This window comes from Lithobates pipiens, unplaced genomic scaffold, assembly GCF_037356315.1.
Source record: "Lithobates pipiens isolate NorthernLeopardFrog02 unplaced genomic scaffold, aLitPip1_a1.2 Scaffold_1, whole genome shotgun sequence".
In the NCBI taxonomy this organism is placed as follows: Eukaryota; Metazoa; Chordata; class Amphibia; order Anura; family Ranidae; genus Lithobates; species Lithobates pipiens.
The window spans coordinates 248,515,342-248,541,315 of NW_027507685.1; positions in this window are offsets into that span (position 1 = coordinate 248,515,342).

Here is a 25,974-nt window from a genome sequence, read left to right on the forward strand (position 1 = left end):
GTAGTGCACGGCAACCCTATGTATTGTGGACCGATAGCGGTCCTTACAGAACAGCAGACTGTAACGCACTCAGGCCTATGTACCGTAGCACCCTATACCAAGTTACCAGTCCTTATAAGAACTTTTGTGGACCAAGCAGGTTGTGTGTTAGTGATTAGCAGACTGTACGTCAGTCCCTATACCAATGAAGGACTGCTGCAGTATAGGGCAGCGGTCAGCAGTAGTGCACGGCAACCCTATGTATTGTGGACCGATAGCGGTCCTTACAGAACAGCAGACTGTAACGCACTCAGGCCTATGTACCGTAGCACCCTATACCAAGTTACCAGTCCTTATAAGAACTTTTGTGGAACAAGCAGGTTGTGTGTTAGTGATTAGCAGACTGTACGTCAGTCCCTATACCGCTGAAGGACTGCTGCAGTATAGGTGAGCGGTCAGCAGTGGTGCACGTCAACCCTATCTATTGTGGACCGATAGCGGTCCTTACAGAACAGCAGACTGTACCGCACTCAAGCCTATGTACCGTAGCACCCTATACCAAGTTACCAGTCCTTATAAGAACTTTTGTGGACCAAGCAGGTTGTGTATTAGTGTTTAGCAGACTGTACGTCAGTCCCTATACCGCTGAAGGACTGCTGCAGTATAGGGCAGCGGTCAGCAGTAGTGCACGGCAACCCTATGTATTGTGGACCGATAGCGGTCCTTACAGAACAGCAGACTGTAACGCACTCAGGCCTATGTACCGTAGCACCCTATACCAAGTTACCAGTCCTTATAAGAACTTTTGTGGACCAAGCAGGTTGTGTGTTAGTGATTAGCAGACTGTACGTCAGTCCCTATACCAATGAAGGACTGCTGCAGTATAGGGCAGCGGTCAGCAGTAGTGCACGGCAACCCTATGTATTGTGGACCGATAGCGGTCCTTACAGAACAGCAGACTGTAACGCACTCAGGCCTATGTACCGTAGCACCCTATACCAAGTTACCAGTCCTTATAAGAACTTTTGTGGAACAAGCAGGTTGTGTGTTAGTGATTAGCAGACTGTACGTCAGTCCCTATACCGCTGAAGGACTGCTGCAGTATAGGTGAGCGGTCAGCAGTGGTGCACGTCAACCCTATCTATTGTGGACCGATAGCGGTCCTTACAGAACAGCAGACTGTACCGCACTCAAGCCTATGTACCGTAGCACCCTATACCAAGTTACCAGTCCTTATAAGAACTTTTGTGGACCAAGCAGGTTGTGTATTAGTGTTTAGCAGACTGTACGTCAGTCCCTATACCGCTGAAGGACTGCTGCAGTATAGGGCAGCGGTCAGCAGTAGTGCACGGCAACCCTATGTATTGTGGACCGATAGCGGTCCTTACAGAACAGCAGACTGTAACGCACTCAGGCCTATGTACCGTAGCACCCTATACCAAGTTACCAGTCCTTATAAGAACTTTTGTGGACCAAGCAGGTTGTGTGTTAGTGATTAGCAGACTGTACGTCAGTCCCTATACCAATGAAGGACTGCTGCAGTATAGGGCAGCGGTCAGCAGTAGTGCACGGCAACCCTATGTATTGTGGACCGATAGCGGTCCTTACAGAACAGCAGACTGTACTGCACTCAGGCCTATGTACCGTAGCACCCTATACCAAGTTACCAGTCCTTATAAAAACTTTTGTGGACCAAGCAGGTTGTGTGTTAGTGTTTAGCAGACTGTGCGTCAGTCCCTATACCGCTGAAGGACTGCTGCAGTATAGGGCAGCGGTCAGCAGTAGTGCACGGCAACCCTATGTATTGTGGACCGATAGCGGTCCTTACAGAACAGCAGACTGTAACGCACTCAGGCCTATGTACCGTAGCACCCTATACCAAGTTACCAGTCCTTATAAGAACTTTTGTGGACCAAGCAGGTTGTGTGTTAGTGATTAGCAGACTGTACGTCAGTCCCTATACCAATGAAGGACTGCTGCAGTATAGGGCAGCGGTCAGCAGTAGTGCACGGCAACCCTATGTATTGTGGACCGATAGCGGTCCTTACAGAACAGCAGACTGTACTGCACTCAGGCCTATGTACCGTAGCACCCTATACCAAGTTACCAGTCCTTATAAAAACTTTTGTGGACCAAGCAGGTTGTGTGTTAGTGTTTAGCAGACTGTGCGTCAGTCCCTATACCGCTGAAGGACTGCTGCAGTATAGGGCAGCGGTCAGCAGTAGTGCACGGCAACCCTATGTATTGTGGACCGATAGCGGTCCTTACAGAACAGCAGACTGTAACGCACTCAGGCCTATGTACCGTAGCACCCTATACCAAGTTACCAGTCCTTATAAGAACTTTTGTGGACCAAGCAGGTTGTGTGTTAGTGATTAGCAGACTGTACGTCAGTCCCTATACCAATGAAGGACTGCTGCAGTATAGGGCAGCGGTCAGCAGTAGTGCACGGCAACCCTATGTATTGTGGACCGATAGCGGTCCTTACAGAACAGCAGACTGTACTGCACTCAGGCCTATGTACCGTAGCACCCTATACCAAGTTACCAGTCCTTATAAGAACTTTTGTGGACCAAGCAGGTTGTGTGTTAGTGATTAGCAGACTGTACGTCAGTCCCTATACCAATGAAGGACTGCTGCAGTATAGGGCAGCGGTCAGCAGTAGTGCACGGCAACCCTATGTATTGTGGACCGATAGCGGTCCTTACAGAACAGCAGACTGTACCGCACCCAAGCCTATGTACCGTAGCACCCTAGACAGACCAAGTTACCAGTCCTGATAAAGAGCTTTGTGGAACAAGTGAGTTGTGAATGATTAGCAGACTGCAGCAGAAGGGCAGCAGTCAAGTATAATATTCTTTCTATATTTGGAAGAAAGAATATTATACGTGTACAAGCCTATTACCGTACCACTGATACCAGTCCTGAAAAGAACCTTTGTGGAACTAATAGTAACAGCAAGTCTTTAAAATTATCCTCACTGCCTGACACACTGCTTCCTGCCTGTCCCTATACAAATTGGCAAAAAAGAGTAGGCTGGAACGATTAGCTGGAACAGCTCTTTTGTGGACCTGATAGTAACAGCTAATGATGATGATGATGATGATGATGAAGAAAGACTAATCTGGCTGAGCTGTCCCTAAAATAGCAGCATACAGCGCTCTGTCCCTTTATCTAAACTGACAAAAGAAACTCAGGCTGCTGACCTAACACCTATACCAGTCCTGAAAAGAACTTTTGTGTACCAAATAGCTAGCGTTTTCTCTGTCCCTACTCCACACAGGATCCTTTCCCTACAGTGACAGAAGAAAGAATGTAAAATGGCCACCGGATCGGGTGTATTTATAGGTTAGGGGGAATGTCCAAGTGTCCATGAGCTGTCATGTCTCAATTGGTTGTCCTGTAACACATGATAAACGTGTCACGAAAGGTTAAAGTTCTTGTATACATTAAACACGTAAGTCCGCCGGGGCGAACGACGGAAAAAGGCGTTCGAACCCGCGGACGGCGAAAGTCGGAAATTCGCCGCGAAACGACCGCCGGGCGAACCGTTCGGCCATCACTACCCACAAGTAGACACCTTAAATGCCCCCGTTACACCGGAGGAGCTGGCTGCAGTTGTAAAAGACCTTCCGTCCCATAAATCCCCGGGTCCTGATGGGCTTCCTTATGTTTATTATACAACTTTTCTCTCGACACTAAGCCCCCATCTGCTTAAAGCGGGAGTCCACCGGGACTCCGCGTTTTTTTTTTTTTTTTTAAAAGCCAGCAGCTACAAATACTGCAGCTGCTGACTTTTAAATAGTGACACTTACCTGTCCAGCGCGCCCGCGATGTCGGCACCCGAAGCCGATCGCTCGCTCGGCTGCCGGGTCCCGCCGCCATCTTGGGTATGGGAATCAGAAAATGGAGCCTTTCGGCTTCATTTCCCGGTTCCCTACTGCGCATGCGCGAGCCGCGCAGCGCAATCCGGACGGTCCCCGCTGCCTCTGGGAGCTGTGTGTTTCCCAGCAGGCAGCGGGGCACTTGCTGAAGGGGGCGGGCGCTTGCGGAACGGGGGCGTAACCTACGCTCGTTCCGCAGAGAGCTAGCCCGGAAGTGGGTGCAGTTACCTGGATTATCCAGGTAACTGCACCCCCCTCCCCCCTGAAAGGTGCCGATTGTGGCGCCGGAGGGGGGGGGGGGGATTCCGATGAGCGGAGGTCCATTTTAGGGTGGACCTCCGCTTTAATCTTTTTACCTCCCTGCAAAGGGGCACTTTCCCGCATTCTCAGTTTCTCCACGCACATATCACAGTTATCCCGAAACCGGGTAAATCCCCTACACTGCCAGATAATTACAGACCCATAGCCTTACTCAACTCCGACTATAAAATCTTCACCAAAATTTTAGCTAATAGGCTTTCCTTATTGATTCCTGCTCTGGTTCATAATGACCAGGTGGGATTTGTACTTGGCAGACGGGCTGGGGATAATACCAGGCGTACCATCGACCTCATAGATCTACTCGATAAAATGTCTCGCCCGGCTATTGTTTTGAGTTTAGACGCACAAAAGCCTTTGACAGGCTGGGATGGCCCTACATGTTTGCAACGCTTAAGCGCTTTGGCCTTTCTGGTTCTTTCCTATCAACCCTGCAAGCCCTATACTCGTCTCCCACGTCCCAAATTCAATTGGCATCTTACAGATCCCCGCTATTCACACATAGTAATGGTACCAGACAGGGATGCCCCCTGTCCCCCTTGCTGTTTATATTATGCTTAGAACCCTTGGCTGCAGCTATACGGGCGGATTCAGACATAAGGGGAGTCTCCCTCAGACTGAAAGAATACAAGCTGTCTCTTTTTGCGGACGACATTCTCCTCACACTGACGAAACCCCTAACCTCCCTTCCCAAACTTCACACTCTTTTAGATTCCTTCAGTAGGCTCTCGGGTTATAAGGTAAATACGTCTAAAACCGAAGCGCTCCCTATTCATATCCCCCCCGCACTTCAAGCTTCCTTAGAATCCACGTACCCCTACAGGTGGTGCCCCGTTTCGCTCAAATATCTTGGCATTAACCTGACCGCCAAGTACGACTCCCTTTATGAAGCTATATATATATCTTTAATAGCGGAAACGCATGGTCTACTCAGAAGTTGGTCGTCCTGCCCCCTATCTCTCCTGGGTAGGATTAATGTATTGAAAATGGCCATACTCCCTAAGTTTTTATATCTTTTTGAAACATTACCAGTTGCTATCTCCATGCCTCAGCTTAGGAATATTCAGCGAGCCTTTGCTAAATTTATATGGGGGAATAAGAGGCGTCGGATTGCCCAAACGGTGGTTTTTGCTCCACGATCTCATGGAGGACTGGGAGCCCCCGATATTGTGAAGTATTACTATGCATCGCACCTAGTGGCGGCTGTCTCCTGGTCGTCATATTTTGCTACCAGTAGGTGGTCAGAGCTAGAAATGAGTGTGGTCACCCCGGTCCATCCGTGCTCCATGCTATGGTCTGATCTGACCTCCTCTATGGCTCAGCTTAGGCGTATATGCCTGGGACCGATGCTTTTTACCCTCTCCGTATGGAAACAGTGTCACAAACGGTTCTCTCTCTCTTCTCCATGCTCACCCCTGCTGAATGTTATTTTTAATCCAGATATGCCTGACAGTCTTTCGGTGAAGAATATGTTTCCTTGGTATAGGTCTGGCGTCTTTCAACTCCGCCATCTGGTGCATCCTGTATCTCGCAAATTCCTATCCTTTCCTGAGCTTCAGGACAAATATGGCATTCCTGATCGACTCTCTTTCTCTTACATTCAATTCAAACATTATTTCCACTCTAGATCTCCTGACCTGACTCTGGCCAACCCTAACACTTTTGAAACTTTGTGCTCACAAGGCTCGTGCCAGAAAGGACTTATATCCTCTATTTATAGTGCCCTCCACAATTCAATCTCACCCACCACAGACACACATCTCTATATGAGAAGATGGGCTACAATTTTACCATCCCCTTAACCATTTCCCAATGGCAGGACATCTGGACCTCTACCTCTAGAGTCTCCAGATGTGTGGAGCAGAGAGAGACGGCCTACAAGATACTAATGTTCTGGTACAAAACCCCTGAAATGTTACATAAATATGATCATTCTGTATCTAAGTTGTGTTGGAGATGCCAACGAGATGAGGGCACTCATTACCATATTTTCTGGAGCTGCCCTTTGATTGTGCCTTTTTGGTCCACGGTCCAATCCCTACTACAATCTGTTTTGGAGGTAGATATTCCATTAGACCCTAAACATTACTTGTTAGGCTTGCCTATCGCGGCGTTATCTAAATACACCAAGAAATTGACAGCCTATATTCTTCTAGCTGCTAAGAGAACGATTCCCACTCTTTGGTTGTCCACCTCCCCTCCGTCCCAATCGCAGCTAATCTCTGCTATTGCATATATACGCAGAATGGAACATCTGACTGCGCTGGTGCAAGATACTCTACCCAAGTTTTCTAAAATATGGGACAAGTGGGACATTTCCATGGTTAACCCTGAGACTGTACCTTAACTCTTTTGACCATTTACTCTAGGAAATGGTTTTCTCAGGTTTGGCCTTGGGATTTCTACTTCACAACCCCTCCCACACTGATATATATATTCTTTGGTTTTTCTATGCATCTTTATTGGTAGACTCGTGGTGTGTCCTTTTTCTTTTTACTTTTTGATGTGATATACTGAAATGTTCACAGTCTATTTCCCGCCTGCGGCGGTTTTCTTTGACGATGTTACATTATCAATCTTGACTATTTGTATCACTATGTACGATTTCACCTGTTGTATGAAAAAAAATTTTTTTTCTTCAATAAAAATACATAAAAAAAAAAAAAAAAAATGGTTCGTTAAGTGCACTCCCAAGTATCGTAGGGGCGACATAGTCCAAACGAAGGGAAAAGCTGCCTTGAGGGACGCTACTAGGTGAGGGGCTAAGTGAACGGGGAGTATTTCCGACTTCGAAAAATTGATCTTAAAATTAGATAACGACCCAAAAAGTTTCAGTTCCTTCATCAGGTTCGGCAGAGAGAGCAGGGGGTCCGTAAGGTGAAACAACACATCATCAGCATAGGCCGAGAGTTTGTGTTCTGTATTACCAACTTGGAGGCCCTTAATATCAGGGCTAGCCCTTACCGTGCGGAGAAATGGCTCCAGCACCAGGGCAAACAAGAGGGGCGAAAGAGGACACCCCTGCCTCGTGCCGTTTCTAATGGGGAACCGAGCTGACAAAGTCCCATTCACCTTGACCTGGGCACAAGGCGTGGAATATAGGGCCGCGATCGTAGTCAACATCCGCGGGCCTAATTGTATAGAGCGAAGCACCTCTGTCAGGAAGGACCAGTCTATGCGGTCAAAGGCCTTTTCGGCGTCAGTGGACAGAACAATATACGGTTGCGGGGATGGGTGGGAGCGTGCCCAGTGAATAAGATGGACCGCTCGAAGGGAGTTATCCCTGGCTTCCCTCCCGGCAACAAAGCCCGTCTGGTCAGGGTGGACAAGGTCAGGAATAAGGAGCTTCATTCTATTTGCTAAAATTTTTGACAGAATCTTTATGTCCAAATTAAGAAGGGAAATAGGGCGGTAGCTCTGGGGGACGGTGGGGTCCTTGCCCTCCTTCGGTATCACGGTGATGTGAGATAGAAGGGCTTCCGGGGGGGTGGCACCACCTCCAGCTATTGCATTAAAGTAGGCGCACATAGGAGCCCGCAGCTGGGGCAGGAAAGTTTTGTAGTAAACCTTAGTAAATCCGTCTGGACCAGGAATCTTACCATTAGGCAAGGACTCCACCGTTGCCCCAAGCTCCTCCACAGTAATTGGGAGCTCCAGGGCAGCGGATTGTTCTTCAGTGAGTTTCGGCAGATCAGCCGCCGCCAAGTAGGCACGGGTCGCCTTAAGTCTGTCCACTCGGGTCGCGGGGGAAATTGTAGAGTCCAGATTATATAGCGTCGCGTAGTATTCACGGAACCCGGCCGCTATTTTAGAGGATTGGACCACCGGAACCACAGAATCATGCAATTTGTGAATATAGGTCTGAGCGTGGCGTTTACAGGGGGCGGGCCAGCATCCGTCCGCACTTATTCCCGTGTTCATAATATTTATGGGCCAAAAAGTGAAATTGTTTGCGGGCTTGGCGGTCCAACAACCGCAAAAACAATTCCCATAGCTCCGCCAACGCCGACAAAGCCTCTGGACTCCCATTAGTCTTATGATCGAGTTCAGCTTTCTGAAGGGCAGTGTATACCCGTGTGAAATCAGCCTGGTCTTCTTTTTTCAGCCTAGACCCCTGAGAAATTAAGGCCCCTCTAACCACCGCCTTATGGGCCTCCCATACTACCCCTACACCCACCTCGGCAGGTGGATTCTCCTTAAAGTAGTTAGTCAGTGTATCTGTGATCTCCTTCACCACTACCCCATCATCTAATAAATTATCATTGAGCCGCCATGTCCAGGTCCTCTGCAGGCCCATGGGCAGGGCAAAAGCCACTGTCACTGGGGCATGATCTGAGATAGAAATTACTTCAATAGACGCGGACTGAAGGAGTTCCAGGACATTGCGGTCAACGTAGACGTGGTCAATATGCGTGTAGACATCATGCACCTTCGAATAATAACTGTAGTCCCTTTCAAGGGGGTGCAGTGTCCACCAACCGTCCGATAGGAGATGGGATTGCATAGTCTTGCGGTAATGTTTAAGGAATTTGTAGGAATGGGAGGGTCTCGCATGGGATGTGTCCAACTGGGGGTCGGGGCTTACGTTAAAGTCGCCTCCTACAATTAAAAAGCCCTCCCTAAAATCCGCTAGACGGTCTAATGTACGGTCAATAAAAGTGAGTTGGTCGGCGTTAGGGGCATATATCGTCGCGAACGTGTAGAGTTGTCCAGCTATGGTGCCCTTCAAAAAAACATATCTGCCCTGGGGGTCTACCTTATGATCAGAAGGTTGGAAGGGGCAGGACTTATGTATGCCAATAGCTGTACCTCTCGATTTAGCTAGGGGGGAGTTGCTCAGGAACCACTGGTTAAAAAGATGGGTAGGCAGTCTAGGGGACGACTGATGTGTAAAGTGAGTCTCCTGAAGGAGAATCACCTGTGACCTCAGCCGCTTCAATTCCCCCCAGAGCTTACTACGCTTATGAGGAGAGCATAGGCCCCTAACATTGTAAGTGCTTACCTGCAGTGCAGCCATCCAAATAAGTCAGGTCGGGTCATACTCGAAAAGTGGAGGTGCGCCCGGTGCAGACGGCAGAGCGGCAGGGATGACCTAAAGAAAGGAAAGTCAGAAAAAGGAGAGTAGTCACGGGAAGAGAGAGAAAGAGAAGGGGGGAGAGAAAACATACACGTGAGAGATATATAAGGCACGATTGATAAAACATAGCAGCCTAGGCCGGTCAGAGGTAGAAAAAAACTAAAAGTTATGGCGAGGTCCCCACCCCACCCAAAGGGAGGGTGGGGCCCAGGCCACAACTTCAGATCCCAACCAGGATCTAAGCCCGTAAAAAAGAAAAAAAAAGTAAAAAACGGGCATCCTACTGGGGGTACGTGGAATCCCATAACAAAGAGGGAAGTGGGTCCCCACCTCCACCCACCGCATCTAACTTGGTGCGATAAAGGAGGGGGAAAATAATAAAAAAAGAAAAAAAAAGCAGCAATGACTAACGTGTAGCAGGTTCCCCACGGACGAACAAAAACAATGCCATTCAAAGAGGGAAAAAAAGGAAAATTAACTACAAATGTGAAGCAAAAACTCAAACCAGCACAGAGTGCCGAGGGGAATCCCAGGTAAGTCAAGTCGAGTCAACGCAGAGTTCCCCAGAGCACAGGAGTGCGTCCTTGGGATAAGAGGCGGCACCCTCAGGTACCTAGGACAGCAGAGTCCGTGGAAGGATCCATGGATTGTCTCCTATGGCGCCGTCTGCGGTTCTGACTTCTAGCGGGCAGCCACGGTTGCGGTGTCGGCAATCTAAAAGCCGCAAAGTCCGAAGGGTTCCTCCAGTCCGGAAAGTCAATCTGTTCCAGCTCCAAGGAAGCTAAAAAGTGCGGGAGATCATCCTTGGTACGAAGAGTCACGGTCTTTCCGTCCCTGGTTACCTGGAGGGCAAAGGGGAACCCCCAGCGGTACGGCAGGCCAGCCTCTTGAAGAGCCAGCAGGAGGGGGCGCAAGGCCCTGCGTTGCATAAGAGTGCGCCTTGAAATGTCCTGGTAAAAAGCCAGATGTGCACCATCAAAATCAAAATAAGGCTTCCCTCTCATTTTCTGCATTATGCGATCTTTAAGCGCATACTTATGTAGTTTACATATAATGTCTCTGGGATTATTCACGTCTTGGGAGGGGGGCTTCAAAGCCCTATGTGCACGGTCAATTTCCACAGTAGCCGTGGCAGGAAGGCCTAGGATCTCCTTAAAGACGCCTTCCAGGGTGGGAACAATGTCTCTAGCTCCTGTGGCCTCAGGGAGGCCCCGGATCCTAATGTTAGCTCTGCGACTGCGATTCTCGGTGTCGTCCAACTGACAAAGCAGGGCCTCAATCTGACGGCCCTGCGCATCACATTGGTCCCGCAGCATATTAATAACAGGGAGGGGCTCCTCAAACCTCTGCTCCAGGGACTCCATCCTGCCCCCCAGGTGTACTGTGTCTGCCTTAAGCTGTGCAATGTCCTCCTTAAACGCCTTCTCCACTCTATCAGCAAAACGCTCCAGGTCAGCCTTGGTGGGGAGGGACAGAATATGGTGCCTGATATCAGCATCAGCCAGGGGGTCCAGTTCGTCAGGGGCTTCCATCGGCAACCCGGGGGACCCTGGGGAGGTCGGGGGGACCGAATCACTCACCGACTGCGGGGAAGGTATCGGCGATGCGTCCCTCCGGTGCGACTTTGCGGCCGCGCATGGCGCGGCCTTGCCAGCTTTCGGGGCCTTGCCGGCCGGCGCCATTTTGGAGGCCTCCCGGCCCTTCTCCTCCTGTCCTGGGAAGAAATTATCGAGCTGTGCTTACCGTGAGCGGTCCACCCGCGGGTGCTGGGATGACGCCCGGCTCTTGTGGGACATCGCCGTGTGAGGATGGGGACAGATTCACCCTCCTTGCGCAGTTATAATGCGGCGGTGAGACGGAGCTGAGGAGACACACGTCTTCACTCCTCCATGGTCAGGCCACGCCCTGGGCAACAACTATTTAATACAATACATGAATGACACAGTTGGCACCTGCTTACAAGTGTGCTGCAGCAGAACTTGCCATACCATTTGTTTTACTGCAGAATACTGCAACATGATGCGTACAAGCATTGAGGTTTATTTTTGAGTGGCACCTATCCAATGCATCACAACACCTGAGTCGATGTGATTTGCAGGGACCAGTTGAAATGCTTGGGACTAGGATCTGAACGCACCTGAGCTCATCTCTAGTCGTCAATGGCGGATCCCGTATTTCTCGCATAACAGACTCACTTTATATGACCCAGTTTGGGTAATTGTATGTATATTGCAGTTGACTCAACATGACTTTGTACAGCTAAACATTGTAAATTGATTGGAATCGGTGAAGTTCTGTCTAACGCCGCTTTGCTTTTCACCATCTAAAGGCTTCCCTCTGTTATGTGAAGGTGTGTTGTTAGATATGAATGCCAATCCCGCACCCTAATAACAATGATTATAGCATTCACGCAGGGAACAGCTGTGATATTCTGAACAGGCAACCAGAAGGCTCTGTTCTCCGACAACAACCAATCAGCCTTCACACAAAGCTTTGCAGCTGATGGTTCTGCTAAATGAAAAGCAGCAGGTTCATGGCGCGTATATTCTGGGACAGATTCCACAAATCGCTATCTGATTACATCACAGGATATGTTTTATTTTTGTTTTTTTTTGCAGGAGCATGCATGAGATTGGCCCTTGCATTATTAACCGTGTCTATTGCTGGGGCTTGGTAACGCATGTGCCTTTGATGCCTATGTGTCATAAAAGAACCGTAAGTGGTTACTATGGGCCAGGAGCGGACTGACAACTCATGGGGCCCCCGGGCAATAGGAGATTATGGGGCCCCCGGGCAATAGGAGATTATGGGGCCCACCGGCAATAGGAGATTATTAGGCCCCCAGGCAATAGATGATGGGGCCACACAGTATACACACACAATATACACAGGGCTAGATTAATGTAGGGGCTATTGGAGCTGCAGCTCCAGGCCCCTACCTTAATATAACCCCAGCCACCCAAAAAAGGACAGACTGCTCATGGAAAGCAATGGGCCCACGGGAAGAGATCTCCCCCGACGGGCCCATTCCACATGCACCTTCTGGGCAAGGTGGTGGGATTGATAATGGGCACTGCATGAGCTGTCCCAGCAGAAGCCTGGGGCATGTCAATGCAGGGCTCTTACAGAAGTCTGGGGCTTCCATAGCATTAGGCCTGCTCAGCTGCGCTCTTCCAGCTCAGAGTGATTGCCGATACACGGCCCTTACAGAAACTTGGCAAATCAAATGCCAGGCTTCCCTAGTGTTATGCCTGTGTGGCTGTGCCCTTTTGAGTTTGGGCGCGTGCCAGCACAGGCTCTTGGAAAACAGAAGAGTGCCCAGTAAAAAGTCCCCCAAAATCCTCAGCACCAAGCACATCATGCTCTTAATCCGGCCCTGAATATACACTCACTGAATACACATACACACACTGAAAGGGTACTGGAGAGGCGGGGCAACTATAATCTTGGGATTTATCGAGGCTGGCAACCCCCGATGGGGGCCCCTTAGTGGCATGGGGCCCATCGCTTGTGTGATTGGCTCACCAATTTTCCCAGAAGTCTGCCTAAGATACAAGTCAGATTTCAGGCATCCCCCCCCTCCCCCCGCAACAAAACGGTCATTTTGTGAGAGATACTCCCAATAGGAACACATCTAAAGGGATGCAGGCCCAGCAGATTTCCTCATTAGTGCCCTGCTGCTGCACACCTGATAGTTAATTATGAAACCACTCCCATTACACTCACTTAGTACAGAGGCACAGAGAAACACACGTGGATTTCTTCAGAATAACAAAAGGTAGGAATCTGCCCACAAAGGTGGTTATAATCCTTGAAATGTACATACTGTAGATCACCCGGTCGGGGGGGGGGGGGGGGGGCGTTTTTTCTCAACAAAAGGGGAGTTATGCTTTAAGAGTTTAAAAAAAAATGGAAGCTGTGCAAGTATTTTGCACAAAGCAGCCCCAATCCTCCTCTTCAGGGGTGCCCTGGCAGTGCTATTGACCCCTCTTCTTCATCGGGTGCCCCTATGTAGAACCGCTTTTCATAGGGGCACCTGTGCGTCCATTGATTTAGACAGCAGGACTCGCCCTCCCCCCCCCGGCGCTCTCATGTCACAGGATTTGATTGACAGCAGCAGAATCCAATGGCTCCTGCTGCTATTAATCTGTCCAATGAGGACAGAGGCAGCGGCTGGAGCTGCTGGGCTCATGCTCGTTGCTGGAACAAACGAGTTTGGGTAAGAAAATGGGGGGGCTCTGGGGGGCTGCTGTAGCACAGAAGGTTCTTCACCTTAATGCTTTATGGTGAAAAACCTTGCAACCTTACAACCCCTTTAAAGCGGAGGTCCACACAAAAAAGGAACCGCCAGTTTTTGGGCCCCACCCCGGTGTCAAATTTGGCACCTTTCAGGGGGAGGGGGGGTGAAGATACCTGTATAATACAGGTATTTGCACCCACTTCCTGGCATACAGAGACAGCAGGGACCATTCGGATTGCACAGTAGGAGGAACCTTCACTCCCTGATTCCCTTACCGAAGATGGTGGCGGCAGCATCCAAGGACCGAGGGGTGGGTCGACCTCGGGTGCCAACATCGCGGGTGCCCTGGACAGGTAAGTGTCCTTATTTTAAAAGTCAGCAGTTGCAGTATTTGTAGCTGCTGAATTTAAAAAAAAATGGCGGACCTCCACTTTAAGTTGTATGCCCAAAAGTGACCATGTGCATGTGGCCTCAGGATGGGGGTGGTCGAAGAATATTTATAGTGGCAATATGTTTACAGGCTCTGTACCACTACCCTCCCTACGATTGAACATCACCACACTAATTACACCCACTCCTAGCCTTCTCTTTCAATCCTGTCCAATGGCCTCACTTTCCACCCGTCCCTTTCATCATCAACTTACAGAGCAAGCACACCCACTGCCAGCTTGCTTTTAACTTCCCTCTGGTGTGTGATTGCTTATTATAAAGAGAGATTTTCAGGTAATTACACTGAATTCGAAAAAAAAAAAAAAAAAGATTTCATGGTTTCTAATGGAATACATTAGTGAACTAGAGGGTGTTTATGTATATTTCCCTGGAGTTGATCTTTAATAAGCCGAGCCAACTCGCCTGCCTTTTGCAATAACCGCATCACAGCGTGAGCCTCCAATTAACGTTCAGCTTCATTTTATGCTTAGAACGTCCCTATGCTCGTCCCAAGCAGCCCTGGAAATCCCATAACATATTAGCCTTTGCCGCCCCTGCATTGACCTAGGTGCCTGCTCCAGCCTATCCAAGGCTATTCCTATATAATATGGTTCCTGCTCATTACTTTCATATCTTCTAGCCTCCAGGTGCAGTGGTGACCGCATTCAGAGTCTCTATGAAATATTCACAAAGCGCGCTTCTTGCTCATACTCCCTTATGACTACGTGTTGATAACAATACACAATGCTCCAGTTAACCGTCCACAATTATGTCCTTTCCGCGAATGTTCTGCAAGACAAAACACATATCCTAGGTGACAACGTACACGCGGCACTGTACCACTAACACTTTGTTTAGCAAATCTATCTTCCCGCATGACAGGGCACCCCCGGTGACATTTACTTTTACCGTGTGCCTACTTAAGTCATTTGGAAAAATGGCTCCTCTCTAGGCACTGTTGAAACTCCCCTGCCATTAATCCTTTGTTGTTCCTTTGTTTTTGTCCCAAATGCATTATTTTGCATTTATTAACATTAATGTGATGTTACCACAACCTTGGCCATTACTCTAATTTGCTTAATTCATTCATCATCTTATTTACACTTCTCCCCATCTAGGCTCAGAGGAAGGCGATGGTGTTACAGATGATAGTGTCACATTAGAAGAAAGAACAACACATCTTCTATCTGTGAGGTCTAGAATCGCATACATTACTGTACGTGCAAATTCTGGCTTCCTTTGGGATCATTCATACAACTAAAAACTGGTTTATTGTAAGGAATTACGGGAGAAGCCATTTTAACTCCACCGCATATTTTAGCACATTCAGTAGAAATTCAAATATGGCATCTGCAATGGAGTTGATCCCAAAATTCGGGTGACGTTGTATGACCTTGGACGATTGGAGGAGAATCATATTTTAACGTTCTGGTTGGCCAGCTTGGACCGCAACCAGCTTCCACCCTCTCACTGGCCCTCGTGGCCTGGTGGTAAATTTTGTTTGATTGGACATGATTTGGAAAAGCACACACCTGTCTATAAGGTCCCACAGTTAACAGTGCATGTCAAAGCACAAACCAAGCCATGGAGTCCAAGAAATTATCTGTAGGCCCCTGAGACGGGATTGTATTGAGGCACAGATCTGGGGAAGGGTACAGAAAAATGTCTGCAGCATTGAAGGTCCAAAATTAGCACAGTGACCGTCATCATCCATAAACGGAAAAAAAAGGCCTTAGTCAGGGAGGTAACCAAGAACCCGATGGTCACTTTGACAGAGCTCCAGTGTTTATCTGTGAAGAGAGGAGAACCTTCCATAAGAACAACCATCTCTGCAGCACTCCACCACTCAGGCCTGTATGGTAGAGAGGCCAGACTGAAGCCACTCCTTAGTAAAAGGCACATGAAAGCCTGCCTGGAGTTTGCCAAAAGACACCAGAAGGACTCTCAGACCATGAGAAACAAAAATCTCTGGTCTGAAGACACCAAGATTGAACTCTTTGGCCTGAGTGGCAAGCGCCATGTCTGGAGGAAACCAGGCATCGCTCATCACCTGGCCAATACATTCCTACAGTGAAGCATGGTGGTGGTAGTATCGTGCTGTGGGGGGTGTTTTTCAGTGGCAGGAACTGGGAGGGAAGGATGAATGCAGCAGTGCACAGAGACATTCTTAATGAAAACCTGCTCCAGAAACGCTCTGGACCTCAGACTGGGGTGAAGGTTCATCTTCCAACAGGACAACGACCCTAAGCACACAGCCAAGATAACAAAGAAGTTGCCACAGGACAACTCTGTGAATGTCCTTGAGTGGCCCAGCAAGAGCCCAGACTTGATCAAGTTGAACATCTCTGGAGAGATCTGAAAATGGCTGTGCACGGACGCTCCCCGTCCAACCTGATGGAGGTTGAGAGGTCCTGCAAAAAATAGTGGGAGAAACTTGCCAAAAATAGGCATGCCAAGTTTTTAGCATCATACTCAAAAAGACGTGAGGCTGTAATTGGTGCCAAAGGTGCTTCACCAAAGTATTGAGCAAAGGCTGTGATACTTATGTACAAGGGATTTTTTCATTTTTTTATTTTTAATAAATTTGCAAAGATTTCCAACAAACTTGTTTCACATTGTCAGAATCCGGTATTGTTTGTAGGATTTTGAGGAAAATAATAAATGTAATCAATTTTGGAATACGTCTGTAACATAAAAAAAATGTGAAAAAGTCAAGAGCCATGAATCCTTTCCGGATGCACTAAGTTGGATTCAATAACAGTACAAGACTAATCATGAAACTTAACTATATTCATGTGGCCATGCTCCTAAAAACATCACTGAGAGAGAGTTGCCCGGTAAGTGATCCCATACTCTACATTCCCCCATTTAGTCTTATTTTTGGTGTTTCAGGTACCCAGAAGTCTTCTGGATGATAGAGACCAAAGGTTGCTCCAAAAGCTGCTTTGCTTCTGCCATATATCTGCTTCCCCTGTTGTCTAAGCACCCTTAACTCAAATGCCAGTGCCACCAGATTCCACCCTTCTAGTTCAATGTGTTTATTTGTACAAAATGAAACATGAATACAAAACAGTAGAAGGCATGGATCATAGTAGGATAACGTGAGATACAGTGGTCAGAGTTGTATATATTTAATACAGTTGCATGAGGACACCAGCGTATAAGAACTAGTACAAACCATAAAGCGCAAAACAAACAACAAGGGAAAACAGGAATTGCCCAGGACACGCCAAATCACAGAAGAAAATGGCCCAAAAAAATATTTCTTAGTAGCGTGTCGTCAAAATGGGGAAGAAGAAAGTGCAGTAGCGGTTGTCACAGTTTAGTATGGCATTCAACTTTATCTAGAAGAATCACATCCAGTTTGGCATGGATCATTGCTTTAGTTATCTTATTTTTGGTTTCTACAATATTTAGAGTGAGTCTTAGCCCCTGTATACACGGTCGGAGATTTCGACAACCAAATCCGTTGCAATTTGTCCGTCGGATTTTGTCCGAAACTGTTGCATACACACGGTCGGACTAAGTTGTCGAAAAATCGGATCATTCAGAATGTGATGACGTTATTTCGTTACGATGGGACTACGTTCAGGCTAGTAGCCAATAGCTTTGATGTAGGAATTTGATCTGAGCATGTGTGGCACTTTGTCCGATCAAAATTTTCTACACATGATCGGATTAGGTCCGATCGAACCAGTTGGTCGGGAAATATTTCCAACATGTTGGAAAATTGGGTCCGACGGATATTCCGACGGAATCAGTCCGATGCATACCACACACAGTCGGATTATCCGACGACACGGTCCGATTCTCCGACCGTGTGTACAAGGGCTTAAGCATTGAACACTCAATTGGATTTTCCGATGAGAAATGTGTGATAAGAGGCTGTTGGCAGAAAATCCGACCGTGTGTACGCTCCATCGGACAATTGTTGTCGGATTTTCCGTAAACAAATGTTAGATGGCAGGCTTTAAAAATTTTCACGGACAAATGTTTGTTGTTTGATTCTCGAGCGTGTGTACACAAGTCCGTCGAACAAAAGTCCAAAGTACAAACACACATGCTCAGAAGCAAGGACAAGCCAGAAGCGTTCGGTCTTGTAAAGTAGCGTTCGTAATGGAGAATTAACATTCGTGACGCGGCAAATTATGAAATCTCAAAATGCAGCGCACAATTCTCTTCTTTTTTAATGGGATAATAATGAAGCTGCTTTGCTGGTGATACTGATGAAGTTCTGACAAACGTATTTAAAAAGTTTTTTTTTTCTAGTGATATCAAGAATAATATTATTATGTTTTTTAATTTTTTTTGGTCATTTTACCACAACACTGTAGTCTTATGCCCCGTACACACGATCGGAAATTCCGCCAGCAAAAGTCCAATGTGAGGTTTTGGTCGGAAATTGCGACCGTGTGCACGCTCCATCTGACTTTTGCTGACGGAACTCCCGCCAGCAAAAGATTGAGCGCAGGTTCTCTATTTTCCTGACTGAAAAAAGTTCCGATTGGAAATTCCGAACGTCTGCAGCAATTCCGACACGCAAAATTCCTACGCATGCTCAGAAACAATTTGACGCATGCTCGGAAGCATTGAACTTAATTTTCTCGGCTCGTCGTAGTGTTTTACATCACCGCATTCTTGACAGTCGAAAGTTCAGAGAACTTTTGTGTGACCGCGTGTATGAACGCCAAGCTTGAGCGGAATTCCGTCGGAAAAAACATCCAAGATTTTTCAGACGAAAACTCTGGTACTTTGTCCCTCAGGGGACAGAACAGTAAAATAAATATTATAATGATAAATCTTCCTTACACCCCGTCTTATATACTACTTATTTTTGCAGAAATTACCTTATATATAGTTTTAAAAACGTAATGACTATTTTATTTCTAAAAATATGCTTAACCACTTTCAGACCGGACCATTTTGCTGGTCAAAGACCAGACCACTTTTTGCGATTCGGCACTGCATCGCTTTAACTGATAATTGCGCGGTCGTGCGACGTGGCTCCCAAACAAAATTGACGTCCTTTTTTTCCCACCAATAGAGCTTTCTTTTGGTGGTATTTGATCGCCTCTGCGTTTTTTTTTTTTTGCGCTATAAACAAAAATAGAGCGACAATTTTGAAAAAAACGCATTATTTTTTACTTTTTGTTATAATAAATATCCCCCAAAAATATATAAAAAAACATTTTTTCCCTCAGTTTAGACCGATACGTATTCTTCTACATATTTTTGGTAAAAAAAGTTGCAATAAGCGATTATTAATTGGTTTGCGCAAAAGTTATAGCATTTACAAAATAGGGATAGTTTTATAGCATTTTTATTAATAATTTTTTTTTTTTTTTTTACTAGTAATGGCGGCGATCAGCGATTTTTATTGTGACTGCGACATTGTGGGGGACCCATCGGACATTTTTGACACATTTTTGGGACCATTGTCATTTATACATTAATCACTGCTATATAAATGCAGTGATTCCTGTGTAAATGACACTGGCAGTGAAGGGGTTAACCAGTGGGTGGCAGTGTAGGGGTTAAGTGTTCCTAGGGGTGTGTTACTAACTGTGGGGGGGTTGGGCTTTCATTTAGTGAACACTGATCTCTGCTCCAATCACATGGAGCAGAGATCAGCGTCAATAGTTGCTAGGCAGAATGGAGAAATGCTGTTTACAACGGCATTTCTTCATTCGGCCGCTCCGTGAGATGATCGCGGGTATGCCCGCAGCGATCGAGTCCGCGGGTCCCGCGACCGGACTCACGGGGGTCCCGACCAGCGCGGGAGCGCGCCGCCGGCGGCCCTCTCCTGATGGCAGGGCGGCAAATTTAAAGGGATGTAAATGTACGCCTATTTGCCTGCCCATGCCATTCTGTCGACGTACATCGGCATGTGCTGGTCGGCAAGTGGTTAAATAGAGATTTTTGTTAATCTTATAGTGTCATTATTGTCAAAACATATATTTTATTAGTGTTATTTGACCTATATGGGAAAATCTCCCCCAATGGGATTTTTCCCACAGCAAAATTATAGTCATTGAATTTATTTAACCACTTGCTTACAGGGCACTTAAACACCTTCCTGCCCAGACCAATTTTCAGCTTTCGGTGCTCTCACAATTTGAATGACAATTACTCAGTCATGCAACACTGTACCCAAATGAATTTTTTGTCCTTTTTTTTCCCACAAATATAGCTTTCTTTTGGTGGTATTTGATCACCTCTGGGGTTTTATTTTTTGCGCTATAAATGAAAAAAGACCGAAAATTTTGAAAAAAAACGCATATTTCTTTGTTTCTGTGACAGAATTATGCAAATTATTAATTTTTCTTCATAAATTTTGGTCACAATTTATACTGCTACATGTCTTTGGTAAAAATAACCCAAATTAGTGGATATTATTTGGTCTTTGTGAAAGTTAGAGAGTCTACAAGCTGTGGTGCGAATCGCACAAAATTGATCACATCTGATGTACTGGTGGCCTATCTCGCTTCTTGTGACCCGAACAAGCCAGGAAAGTACAAATACCCCCCAAATGACCCCTTTTTGGAAAGTAGACATTCCAAGGTATTTAGTAAGAGGTATAGTGAGCTTTTTGATGTTGTCATTTTTTTCCCACAATTCTTTGCAAAATTACGATTTTTCATTTTTTTTTTTCTCCACAAAATTGTCATTGTAATAGGTTATTTCTCTCACGTGGCATGTGTATACCACAAATGACACCCCCCAAAAAATTCTGCTACTCCTCCTGAGTATTACAATACCACATGTGTGGGACTTTTTCACAGCCTGGCCACATAGAGAGGCCCAACATGCAGGTAGCGCCATCATGTGTTCTAGGAACATAAGTTACACATCTAACTTGTTGACTATTTATTACACTTTTGAAGCACCAGGACAATGACACGTGACACTGATGACAGATGGCACTGATACGTGGCAATGATGACAGGTGGCACTGATGACAGATGGCACTAATATGTGGCACTGATGACAGATGGCACTAATATGTGGCACTGATGACGCGTGGCACTTATACGTGGCACTAATACGTGGCACTAATACGTGGCACTGATGACACGTGGCACTGAAACGTGGCACCGATGACAGATGGCACTAATACGTGGCACTAATATGTGCCACCGATGACAGATGGCACTAATACATGGCACCGATGACGCGTGACACTGATGACAGATGGCACTGATAAGTGGCATTGATGACACGTGACACTGACAACAGATGGCACGTGACACTGACAGGTGGCACTGATGACAAATGGCACTGCTACGTGGCACTGATGACAGATGGCACTATGTGGCACTGACAGCAGGTGGCACTGACGGCAGGTGGCACTGACGGCAGGTGGCACTGGGGGCAGGTGGCACTGACGGCAGGTGGCACTGGGGTGGATGGCACTGGGGGCAGGTAGCACTGGGGTGGATGGCACTGGGGGCAGGTAGCACTGGGGTGGATGGCACTAGGGGCAGGTAGCACTGGGGTGGATGGCACTAGGGGCAGGTAGCACTGGGGTGGATGGCACTGGGGGCAGGTAGCACTGGGGTGGATGGCACTGGGGGCAGGTAGCACTGGGGTGGATGGCACTGGGGCAGATGGCACTGCTGGGGGCGGATGGCACTGCTGGGGGCGGATGGCACTGCTGGGGGCGGATGGCACTTTTTATTTCATTTTTTTAATTTATTTTTTTTCCACAATCAGAACGGCTGCCGCTGCAGCCGTTCATCTCTCCCCTCTCGCACTGTCTGTGCGAGGAAGGAGAGCGGCGCTGCGAGATGATCTCATATGTTTACATATGAGATCATCTCCCATTGGACACGCCGATCACGCTGTAAACGGCCGCTGTGATTGGCCGTTTACAGCGATCTGTGTTTGCCTGTCCCCGGGGGACACGGCGAACACAGAACTTCCGCGATGCGCGCCCGCGGCGGCGCGCATTGCGGAAGTAAACATCAGGCCGTCCAGGGACGACCGCCCGGACGAACGCGCCTGCTCTACGGCCGTCATTCGGCTATAGGGCGGGCGCGAGGAGGTTAAAAATGATTTTATTGGAATTATAACAACAAGACATAAACACACTTACATGTTTAAAATATGAACTCCGGTCAGAGATATGTGTAAACATTCAATTGTACAATATTGTAATCATACACTACATATGAATATTTAAAATGCAAATTCACAACGCGTTTCAACGTGGTCAAAGTCTTCCTCAGGGGATTAATTTGCTGTCAAGGACTGTACAATCATTATTTATGTATATCAACAGTGTGAATTTCCATAACATAGAGTCCCTCGTATACACAAGGGAAAGTTGCAAAATGGCATATTTACCAATGAAGGGATGCACATGAAAGATCCCCTGACCGAGGTTCCTGTAGAAGTCAGTTATTTGACCTGTTTTATTCCTTTATCTCCGAAAAGCAAAAGAATTAAAAAAAAAAAACTCTTTAAGCTAGCTTTTTGTAGATTTTCATTTAAATCTTTATAGAAAAATTGATCATCAGAACATTTTTTCTTGCAACTATTGAGTCAACTAATATTGTTATTTGAATGGAATCCCAAAATATTAAACAGGCTTCATTTGCAATATGTATGTTTTTTTCCTCTAAATGAAATCCACATTCACAGTTTTTGTTAACTTATGAAACATTTTCATCCTGTTACAATTAATTTTCATGTCACTGTGGTTGAAAACAAATACTACCAAAAGTATTGAGACGCCTGCCTTTACACATACATGAACTTTAAGCCCTTGTACACACGGTCGGACATTCTGACAATCAAATCCGTTGGATTTTGTCCGACGGATTTTGTCCGAAACTGTTGCACACACACGGTCAGACAAAGTTGTCGGAAAATCCGATTGTACATAACGTGATGACGTTATATCGTTACCACGGGACTACGTTCAGGCTAGTGGCCAATAGCTTTGGTCTAGGAATTTAATCTGAGCATGCGTGGCACTTTGTCCGTCGGAGTAGGCTACACATGATCGGAGTATGTCCGATCGGAGCATTTTGTCTGGAAATTTTACGGACAAGTTTGAAAACTTGGTCCGTCGGATACTCCGACGGAAACAGTCCGATGGAGACCACACACAGTCGGATTATCCAACAAAACGGTCCGATAGGAAACATTCCGTCGGAATCTCCGACCCTGTGTACAAGGGCTAATGGCATCCCAGTCTTATGCCCCGTAAACACGATCGGACATTAATTGGACATTTCCACAACAAAATCCATTTTTTTTTCCGACAGATGTTGGCTCAAACTTATCTTGCATACACATGGTCACAAAAAGTTGGTCAGAAATTCAGAACGTCAAGAACGCGGTGACATACAACACGTACGATGAGCCAAGAAAAATGAAGTTCAATAGCCAGTGCGGCTCTTCTCCTTGACTCCGAGCATGTGTGGAACTTTGTGCGCCGGAATTGTGTACACACGGTCGGAATTTCTGACAAAAAGCTTTCCATCGGAAAATCTGACTGTGTGTATGGGGCATTAGTGCATAGGGTATAATAATGAGTTGGCCCACCCTTTGCAGCTTTAACAGCTTCAACTCTTCTGGGAAGGCTGTCCACAAAGTTTAGGATTGTGTCTATGGGAATGTTTGACCATTCTTCCAGAAGTGCATTTGTGAGGTCTATCACTGATGTTGGACAAGAAGGCCTGGCTAGCAGTCTCCACTCTAATACATCCCAAAGGTGTTCTATCAGATTGAGGTCAGGACTCTGTGCAGGCCAGTGCTGTTCCTCTACCTCAAAATCGCTCATCCATGTCTTTATGGACTTTGCTTTGTGCATTGGCCCAAATCATTTGGTGGAGGGGGATTACGGTGGGGTTGTTTTTCAGGAGTTGGGCACTCTAAGAACACCATCCCTACAGTCAAGCACAGAGGTGGAAACATTATGCTTTGCAGCTGTTTCTCTGCTAAAAGGTACAGACTGACTTTGCCACATTGCAAAATCTTGGTGAGGTGGCCTCAGGCAGAACACTGAAGATGGGTCCTGGCTGGGTTTTCCAGCATGACAATGACCCAAAACAGATTGCCAAAGCAACAAAGGAGTGGCTCATGAAGAAGTACATTAAGAATAATGGAGTGGCCTAGCCAGTCTCCAGACCTTAATTCAGCCTTTCTCAACCTTTTCAACACAGAGGAACCCTTGAAATAGTTCCCCCAGTCTTGGGGCACCCCTGCTAAAAATTTAGAAGTCTACAACTTGTACATTAGTGTGATGGTCAGTGGGAAGAATGGTCCTTACAATTTTGGTCATTGGGAAGAATTACCTCCTTACAGATAGCTAAAAAGATCAATGGTGTTAGTGGGAACTGATCCGAGAGGCAGAAATGGCCCAATGCTGAAGGAACCCCTAGCAACCTCTGGAGAAACCCTAGGGTTCTACGGAACCCTGGTTGAGAATCACTGCCTTAATTCTAAAAGAAAATTTATGGAGGGAGCTGAAACTTTGAGTTGCCAAACAACAGCCAAGAAACCTTAAGGACTTAGAGAAGATCAGTAAAGAAGAGCGGACCAAAATCCCTCCTGAGTAGGGATGAGCCGAACACCCCCCGGTTCGGTTCGCACCAGAACTTGCGAACGACCCCCGCGTTCGGTACGAACGTTAGAACCCCATTGAAGTCTATGGGACTCGAACGTTCGAATTGGAAAGTGCTAATTTTAACGGCTAATATGCAAGATAGTGTCCTAAAAAGGGTTTGGCGACCTGCCTCCTGCCTCAGGGGACATGGGTCACTGCAAAAAAAAGTTTTAAAAACTACCGTTTTGGTGGGAGTACTGATTTTAATGACGATTAAAGTGAAAAAAAAAAAGTGAAATATTCCTTTAACCACTTGCCGACCGCCGCACGACGATATACGTCGGCAGAATGGCACGGGCAGGCATATGGGCGTATATATAAGTCCCTGCCTGCCCGCGGGTGGGGGGCCCGATCGGGCCCCCCCCCGGTGCCTGCGGCGGTCGGCATTCCGTCGAGAGCGATCCGGGATGAGGGGGCGGCCATTCATTCATGGCCACCCCCTCGCGATCGCTCTCGACGAATGGAAATCCCCGGTGACATCACTTCCTCTCCTGTAATGTAAACACAGGAGAGGAAGTGATGTATTCTCTCCTCCGTGTCGGTAGTTTTCGTTCCGACACGGAGGAGAGCGGATCGGTGAGTTGCACCAACACTCTACACACACAGTAGAACATGCCAGGCACACTCACACCCCCCCTTTACCCCCCGATCACCCCCCCAATTACCCCTGCCCCCCAGTCACAGTGACACCAATGTCATTTTTTTTTTTTTTTTTTTTTTTTTTGCATTGGTGTCATTTGTGACTGTAATAACTGTTAGGGCAGTTAGAGTTAGCCCCCTTTAGTTCTAATGTGCCCCCCTAACCCCCCCCAATAAAGGTTTAACCCCGTGATCACCCCCCGTCGCCAGTGTCACTAAGGCTGGGTTCACATTGCAGCGGTTTATGAGAACGAATGTGATTCGCACCGCACTGCAGTGCAAATCACATCCGATCTCTGTGCGATTCGAGTTCAGCCATTCGCCGCACCCGCCGCACCCGCCACACCCGCCGCACCCGCCGCAAATTCGCACGGGACCCTTTTTTTGGCCCGCAGCAGAATCGGATCGCATGGGTGTTCACACCATGCGATCCGAGTTTGCAGATCGCACTGCGATATGCGAACTGATCTGGGGGTGTCAGTAACATTTCACTGACACTCCCAGCAGTTCGCATAGGGCAGTGTGAACTGCCGCCGGGAGGCATGCGATGCGGGAACCCGCCGCGCATTCGTGGCGTTCCCGCATCGCTCCAGTGTGAACCCAGCCTAATAAGCGATCGTTTTTCTGATCGCTGTATTAGTGTCACAGGTGACGCTAGTTAGGCAGGTAGGTATTTAGGTTCGCCGCAGCTTTTTATAGCGCCAGGGACCCCCATATACTACCGCATAAAGCCCCCTGATTGCCCCCTAGTTAACCCTTTCACCAGTGATCACCATATAACTGTTACAGGTGA